Source organism: Lissotriton vulgaris, unplaced genomic scaffold (genome assembly GCF_964263255.1).
Source record: "Lissotriton vulgaris unplaced genomic scaffold, aLisVul1.2 SCAFFOLD_2313, whole genome shotgun sequence".
NCBI classification, from domain to species: Eukaryota; Metazoa; Chordata; class Amphibia; order Caudata; family Salamandridae; genus Lissotriton; species Lissotriton vulgaris.
Window position 1 is genome coordinate 363,969 of NW_028245312.1, and position 9,053 is coordinate 373,021.

Sequence of the window (9,053 nt, forward strand, 5' to 3'; positions counted from 1 at the left end):
GACTACATGTTTTTCTGCATGGGTAAGGCACCCTGCATATGGGAATAGTGAATGGGCATTCATATTTGAATCACTTTGTCCCCAGTTGCCAGGCTGCAAAACATTAGTATTGTGATTAGAAGCCAGAGCCAACACAGTTTTGGGTCTACATACTAATCCTTGTGTGCAGTTCTCAGTCCGTCTTAGTCAGTACCAGGTGCTGCTCACAAAGCTTAGATAAAAAAAAACCACTTGTGTTAAAGCAGATCTGCTTATGGCCCGGCATGCTTTAGGTCACAGAGCCACTCCTGTAATTGCCAGAATGCCACCATATTGCAGCCTTGATTGCCCCACATATGTAAGTCCTTTATCAGAGGTTTCCTGTTTTAAAGTGTTCGATACCCCATATTGTTCACAAACATTATCTTACCTGTTGTTCTGTGCTCAAATATTTGCACATTAACCCTTCTATATATTGTTGTAAATCTCCCACAAAAGTGCTGTTTTCAAAACAATCTTGCGTAGTGTGATGTCTCTGATATCACAGAAGCTTCACACAAAGCACACACCCGCCTGCTGTCTTTGTTCCCATGCAGGACTCTATGAGGAATAGACTAGTTCCTCTGCCAACTTACAGGAAACTGTATGGAAATATCAATCATGCACAGTCTACTGCTGTCCTGTGAAGTGAGATATACACAGTAGGGACACACACAAATGCAGGCCTACATTAGAAGTAGGGTGCTGCACCTGTTTGGCGTTGAAACAGACATGGCTACCTTTGGTGCATTACGCCAACTAAGTGTGACCAATATAGAGGATGGGTACACATGGAAAGCTCCTGCCTCAGGAGGAAAATGGATGGTGCCCAGTCAGCAGCAGTGGTGGGCTCAGACAAGTCAAGCAACTGAGATCAAACAGTTCACTTCAAGAGTGGCACCTCTAGGTATTTATGGTGCCACATGACAACCACTCCTTGTCCCAATCCAACATCTCAGAATATTTTAGGAGATAGAGACTGTTGCAATAAGGGCTTTGTATAAAAGCATATATCACTGTTGCTTCAGGTCCAATTTCATAAGTCATATACCCTTTAAGGAATAAAAAGCATAAACCTGACTTAAGACTTGGGGGTGAAAAAACAGACCAGATTTAAAATACACTATGTAGTTTTCTCTCTCTATTTACTTAATCTTTGCACTAAAAACGTTGAGCTGGGTAACTTTCAGTAACATGAATACTATTGGTATTTAATAATTTTACACAATTATAAAAGCATTTTTGTTTTTTATATTATCTTATGATGCGTGGTGTACCTGATACCACTAAACATTATTATAAAAAGGTGGACCCCAGAGGTAAGCAACCCACAGTGTACAATGATCCCAAAGTCACAAGAATCAATCATTTTTTATTTGGGAAACTAAGAACAACAGGGAATACTGACTCTAATCAACATAATAAAGGTAATTTACTTCAGCAGAGTGATCTTTTGTGTAACGTAACAATACACATATCCCGGTACATTCAAAGAGGGTGAAATGAATAAATTTAGAAAAAAAAACAGGTCTCATTTGCAAACAGTGCTAGAAAACAGTACTTCATTCTTCCTGATTCAGATGGCGAAGACGACCAGAGTGCCATCTGTGTCTCAAAACATCTGAGTTGCTTTAACTTGAATGACATGTGTTTGTGCACACTACATAAGGCCCACAGCAATATAGTTTGACATACTTGGGCTGTAATCGTCTCCAAAAGAAATGGTCAGGATTCTAAGATGACAGCTCACTTTTATTTCACAGGAGGGTTTGACTTGCAGCAATGCTGTCCTCACCTTAACAACACCAGCTGTGTCACAAAGTTGAACACAATAACTTGAGGAAGGATTTTCCAATAATGTTCTAATAACTGGAAAATTAAATCCTATGAGTAGGCACCCCGCACAACTAGAGGTGGGGCACCCTTAGTTGAGCCAATGGGTGGAGCCCCGCCTTTCACAGCAAGTAAAGGTGTTGGCGGGTCATCTGGCAATGTCATCAAGAAGCATAGGAAAGCCTTGGCAGGCCATTTGAAAAGGGGGGGCCCTTGGCCCCCCCGCCCGCATGGCGGTGCGGTGATCCCCTCTCCCCTTGCCACCCGGTGGTGTGGGGGCGTGATCTCCCGGCGCCCAATGGTTACGCAGGAGGTGTGCGCCACACCACCGGTCGGCCGACGCCCAATCCCTGACTCGGGAGGCGTGGTGCAGTCTTCTGGGTCAAAGGGATGGGCGTCGAGGGGTGAGGGGAGGGGGCGGCCTGCCATCTCCCCGAGTCCCTGGGAATAAAGGAGGGGGGAGCGCTGAGTTGGCCCTTCTTGTTGCCTGATGCTCCCCCACACTGGTCGTGCCCCGCGCTCGGGGCCTCCTAATTTTCTGTTTTATCTTTCAGGTCAAGGATTGCTGCTAGGAGTGTGTGGTAGCGCGACGTTGGAAGCAGACAGACGGAGAGTTGATCATAAAGACCGAAGCGTTCACGCGGTATACCGGTGTACAGTGGATCTGTAGAGTACAGGACACGCAAGGCATCGACAGTAAGAGGTGAGCGGGGGGCTTGCATTTCATCGCTTCGTGTGGCCGCCGGGTGGGTCTACGTTAGAGTTTGGCCACCCCTAACACTTGGAATAGCCGGTGTTGCGTGGTGCTCATAGCCCCCTGCGCATCCTCTGTCTCGTGAAGGTACAGGGCGCACAGGTTGCGAATCCGAGCAGTAGGCAAATCGATCAATAGTCAAAATGCCGAGAGCCAAGGGCGCTAAGGGGTCTAAAATGGAGTTGATGTTGCAGGCCATGATGCGTAAAATGAATGCCATGGATAAGAGATTGAATAAGGTTGACGGCCTAGAAGGTCGTATGATGGAAAGGATGGATGATATCGCAGGCCCACGCGGTAGACCCAAGCGGCAGATTGATGCGCCTATGCTGGAGGGGGATTCTGACTCCTCGCCTAAAAGGGGCAAGTCCAACAGACCAAGGCGCAGTGCACCCACTCATGCTCCTGTGGCGGTGCCCACTACCCCGGAGCCGGTACTCCCGGCTCCCATGGCACCTTGCCAGCAGGGGCCACTCCTGTCGGGCCGGCGCCACCTGCCCCAGTTGGCCCACTTCCGTTGCCTCCCGTGCCGGCACCCATGGCGCCCCCCCCGCCGGTGGTGCCGGCAGCAGTACTGGATTTCGAACCTCATATCCCCCCGAGTTAACGGCGCAGATAGCGGCTATACTTCCTTGGCTGCGGAAGGGGGGTATGATGCCCTCAACGCTAGACCATGCCGCTGAGGCGGTCAAGATGGTGGAAAAGATTAGGGCGGGAACAGTTACGAGTGCGGCTGCGGCCTCTGTATCTCCTTCTTCTGCAGGTTCGGATGCCGCTCGACCGAATGGAAGCGACGTGGGACCAGCCCCGGTGTCCAGTAATGGTAAGGAGGTAGCACTGCCTCTTTAAGGGGACGGTACGATCCCGTCTAGGAGCGAAGATTTAGCGCAACATGTTTCTTGGGCGGTGAAAAAGATGATTTGGGCGGGAAAGTACATATATATTTTCTCTTTGCTATTAGACAATAGGGAAATGGAAAATGCTAAAAGAATGGATGCATCCTAGTGAATGGAGAGTACAGTGTGCGAAGTTCAGGGTGGAGGAAACTCAGTGCAATTGGATCCGGGCCTTCTCCATCCTTACGGCTATCACTGTTGAACGCCCTCCAAATGTGCATGCGGCAATGGCTTGCTATCAGAGCAGGATTGTAGGTTGGAGCGAACAGTATTCTGGCGACGCATGGAAGGAATATGATGTTAATTTCAGGAAAGCGAAGGAATTCGACTTGTCGTTATCGTGGGACAAGGTGGACTCGCTGTCGTGGCATAAACAGTTCGCAGGGAGCACGGCCCCTGCCCAGCCCGCGAGCATAGCCAGTGTGTTCCCCGCTAAAACTCAGCAGCCCTTTCGTGCGGCGCCGGGGAATGAGTTCCCAGGGAAGAATAGGGGAGGCGGCAGGGAAAGGAAGGGTGTGTGTTGGGACTTTAATAAGCGTTCCTGTACAAGGCCTGCCGGCGCATGTCGATTCAGACATGCATGCGCAATCTGTGGTCACACCTCCCATCCCGAGACAACATGCAGATCTAGAAGTGGTAACCAGGGTCAGAGAGGGAGAAAGAAACCAGAGTAGCACTGGATGCACGGTTAGCCCCTCCCCCGTTAATGTCCTAGCAATGATCCCATGGTTGAATAGATACCCACACCACGCTGCAGCTGCTTTACTACAAGAAGGTTTCTCCCAAGGTTTCCGGATCCCGGCTGGGGGATACACAGATAGTGCGCACTGTAGGAATCAGTTATCAGTACAACATAATCCTGCAGTAGTCATGGCTAAGAATCAAAAGGAACTGTCTTTGGGCAGGAGAGCGGGGCCATTCCAGGATGTTCCAGTGCCCGATTTTGTGTGTTCACCATTAGGCGTAGTCCCCAAGAAAGAGAAGGGCGAGTTTAGACTGATCCACAACTTATCGGCAACGAGAGGGGCATCCTTGAATGATGCGACAGATGAAGGAATTTGTAGTGTGAAGTATGCTTCCTTTGACCAAGCAGTTGAGTTATTGCGGGGGTTGAGGCGGGACACTCTCATGGCCAAAATGGATATTGAATACGCCTTTCGTCTGTTGCCGGTGCATCCTTTGGACCACCACTTACTTGGTTTCGCTTTTGAAGGAAAATTTGACATGGACAAACGCATGCCTATGGGTTGCTCGATCTCTTGTGCGTACTTTGAGACTTTTAGCTCTTTTTTGGAGTGGGTCATGAGATAGGCCATGGGCCACAAACAGGTCATGCATTATTTGGATGACTTCCTTTTCCTGGGAGTGGCGGGGACTCGGGAGTGTGCCTGGGCATTGCAGGAATTTTGCGTGCTCATGCGGGCTTTCGGGGTTCCGCTAGCGCCCGGGAAGACGGTTGGCCCGACCACCTGTTTAGAGTTCTTGGGTATCGAGATTGATTCATTGGAAGGGTGCTTCAGGTTACCCAAAGGCAAAGTATTGAAGTTTAGGGCGGCCTTGCGCCAGTGCCTCCTGAAGGAGAAGGTTACCTTGCAGCAGCTGCAGGAGACGGTGGGTCAATTGAACTTTGCATTGCGAGTTATCCCAATGGCACGCCCCTTCTCTCGGTCGATTGCCCAAGCAATGAAGGGTTTGAGAGAGAAACATCACTGCACTAGATTGTCAGCTGAGGTTCGCCAGGATATGCAGATATGGACGGCATTCCTGGAGGATTTCAATGGCAGGGTAGTGTGGCCGGGCCCCCCCCACGACATCATTAGAGTTGGGTTTATGGACAGACGCTGCTGGTAGCGTGGGCTTCGGCGCCATCCTGGGAACCAAGTGGGTCGCCCAGAAGTGGCCTGAGGAATGGGGTCGTGAGGATTGACCACCAACATCGGATTCCTGGAATTATTTCCGATATGGGTAGCACTGATGGTCTGGCCGGTGCACCTTAGCAATCAGTCAGTGGTATTCTGGTCGGACAACATGAGCGTAGTAGAATGCATTAACCAGCAAGCGGCACGGTGTCCATTCATACTGCGCTTGGTAAAGGAGATTGTACTACAATGTTTAAAATGGAATGTGACTTTCAGGGCCAAACCTGTACCAGGCGTTCTCAATATTGCAGCTGATGCTCTTTCTCGCTTTAAAATGCAGGTGTTTAGGGAACAGCTTCCAGCAGCAGACCCATCGCCAGCACCTTTCCCGGTTGCTCTCTGGCGGATTGGTGCCCCAGACTACCGTACCTCATGGCATCTAGCTTAGCTCCCAGGACCAAGACAGCATACGACGGGGCGTTCTTGTCTTACTGTACTTTCTTAGGGCACAGTTGGGAGGCAAGCTGGGCACAGGAGGACAGTTTTGTTGCATACCTAGAGTTGACGCATAAGGAAGGGCGCTCGGTGGCCGCTGCGAACAGGCACAGGGTGGCAGTTTCATTTTTCGCACAAGCTAGGGGCGTAAGGGACCCTACGAACACGTTTGTAGTGCGCAAGGCTTTGAGGGGCTGGCGTCGCATACAGGGACACTCAACGGATTCGAGAAAGCCGATTAGGTTTGTAAGGCTCACAGTCCTGTTGTTAGCACTCCAGGGTGTTGGTAGTTCATCATGGGAGGTGCTGCTTTTCAAAGCGGCGTTCACACTAGCGTTTTATGGGGCCCTAAGAATAGGAGAGCTAGTAGCTGTGTCAAAAGCTGACAAAATAGGCGGCCTGCAAGTGAGCTGTGTGGTGATCCATGATGATACCATGTGGGTAATGATTCAAAGATCGAAGACCGACCAGGAGGGAAGGGGGATACCAAAGTGCTCCACGGGGCTCGGACCAACCCTTGTTGCCCAGTCTCGCATGTAGAGGCTTTTAGAAGGCAGTGGGACGGTACACTGGGGGGGGGCACTATTGTGTCACATAGATGGTACTCCTTTGACTAGGTATCAGTTTAGGAAAGTCCCGGACCTGACGGTTGCAAAAGCAGGCCTGGATCCCATGGAATTTGGCTCCCTCTCTTTCAGGATCAGGGCAGCAACTGAGGCAGTTGTAAGGGGACTCCCAGCCGACAAGGTTAAAAGGATTGGGAGGTGGTCTTCTGAGTGTTACAAACGTTATGTACGTGTTGACATGTTGTGACATAGCCAGATGACTCACGCTTGGTATCTCTTGGTTTTGCAGTTTCTCGAACCTGTCACGCGGGAGAGGAACTTGCCGAATGTCGGCAGGAAACATCAGCATCGCAACATAAGCAACAAGAAGATCGTTGGACAATGGTGACTTGGATCGTGGGCCACTCTTATGCTCGGCGCACAAAATATGTATTCCTTGCAGGTGACAGGATGAGAAGGGCTGAGGAAAAAGGGTTCTCCGTCTCCTTCTTCGGGAGGGGAGGCTTGGGCATTAGGCAGTTCAAGGACTACTTTATGGAAATATAATCTCAGCAACCCGCCCCCCCCGTCAGTGGTGATACTTCACCTGGGGGAGAATGATTTGACCAAACTGGGGAGACGCATCCTGATAGATGAAATCATATCTACTGCGGGCTGGGTGTCTAGAACATGTGCGGGTTGCACGGTAGTCTGGTCGCAACTTATTCCTCGTTGGCAGTGGCGAGGGGGAAACTCGGTTGAGGCATTGAATCACTCGGTAAAGAGGATCAACACACCGTTGGACAAGTTGTTTCGAGCCCCCCGGTTGCAGACGATTCCTCACAGGTGTATTTGGGGGGAGCATTTCTACCTGCGGGACGGGGTGCATTTGACGGAGGCTGGGAACGTTCTGTGGTCGAACAACATATTAGCATGGCTGAAGGGATTTGCGAGGGGAACATGACCTTTCTGATGGGATGGATGGCAAAGCAGAGCAGGTAATAAAAGCAGACAATGTGCTGGCCAATCAGAAGCATGTCAATTAGAGCAATGTTGGAATAAGCCAATGGTAAGCTGAGGTAAGTAAGGGGCGGATTTTAAGCCCCTTTCAAGATTTATTTTATTTCCAAAAGGCTTTGCAAGCACAGTGTAAGTTAAAAAAGTAACAAAGAACTGCAAATCACCTTGCTGCGCTGCATTACAGTGAAAGGACAGGAATGCACCATATTTATCACAATACAGTGCATTTCAATCTTTTCCCTGCGCTGGCACGCAATGGATTGCCCAGCCAATGCAGGCACTCTTGCACCATTGTGCAAGGGGGCCTGCGTTGCATGCAGGAATGTTTTTTGTGCATGAAAGGCCACCTTCCTGCACAAAAGCAATACCCCACAGCATATTACTCTTTACATGTGTTCTGTAGGAAGCAACACACATAGAAAGAGAAAGTGACGAGAAGAAATAAAGGTATTTCTCCTCATTATGCCTCACCTGGGAAGGCATAGCATTCTGGTGCATTCCTAGATCTAACAGTAATGGTACATCTGGGAATGCTTGAAAATGCATCAGTGGTGCATGGGAACATCCACACAACACCCATGAAACAACTCCCTCGGGCAGAGTAACACACAGCAGCGATTTGTGCTGCGTTGCATTACTCCAGATTTATCAAGTCACGCAAGGCCGCGCAGGGCCACGCAAGGTGTCCTTGCCTGGCTTGATAATTTGCATTTTAGGATTGTGTCAGCATGCACCACGTTGCATGGCGCAAAAACGATGCAATCCATAAATAAATATGGGTGCTGTTCGTGACATCAAGGGCCTTACACATGCATAACTGAATAGTATGCAGTCTTGTTTTACTACTATATTCAAAATTAGACATTCTGTTTTATTTGGAAATCCTTTTTTCTGGCCTCCCCATACGGCTTTTGTGGGGATTTACAATATTACGTGCTAACATAAAATGTAAATACAGCAAAGGTTCCTTTCAATGAGAAGTAGATAGAAATTCGCTCTCTTTTCCTCTCGGGTCATGGAAGGGTTACGCATGCTTTCCTCGTGCAGCGACCTTCCTGGCTTCATTGACAGGGCTCCAGGCAGCGCCAATCTGGAGCACAGTTGAAATAAATATGGTAAGAGACAAATGTGAGAAAATCCCGCTGGCCCTGCACCTGTGCAAGTGTTATCGTTGTTTTCACATCCGAGCTAAAAAGAACTCATAACAGGTCGATGTTACTATAGGTTACCTCAGCTTTTGAGTTTTCAACTCCCAAACACGCAAACAAACAGTAGTTGCTCTTCATCATATTCTTTTCTTTTTGGTATGTGAGTAAATGTGTGGATCGCCTCCTGCTTCTGCCGATTAAAAACAGCAACTAACTTCATTTGCCTCTTGACCGCCTTCAGTTTTATCAAGATGGCGTCCATTAAGGAACGCAGGGGCTGTTGTCATCCCTCTGAGGCAGTGTCAGTGCAGGCCATCTGCCCATCCCCTGCTCTTCTGGGCACCCTTCCCATGCAGCAGTCCTAGGGTCTAAAGGATGTCGCAATCTGCTAGTCAGGACTATGACAGACAAAAGTGAATTTAAACGTTAATATTTCTCTCATGGAAGGTGGCTGTCACAATCTATGGCCGAGAAAAGTAAATATA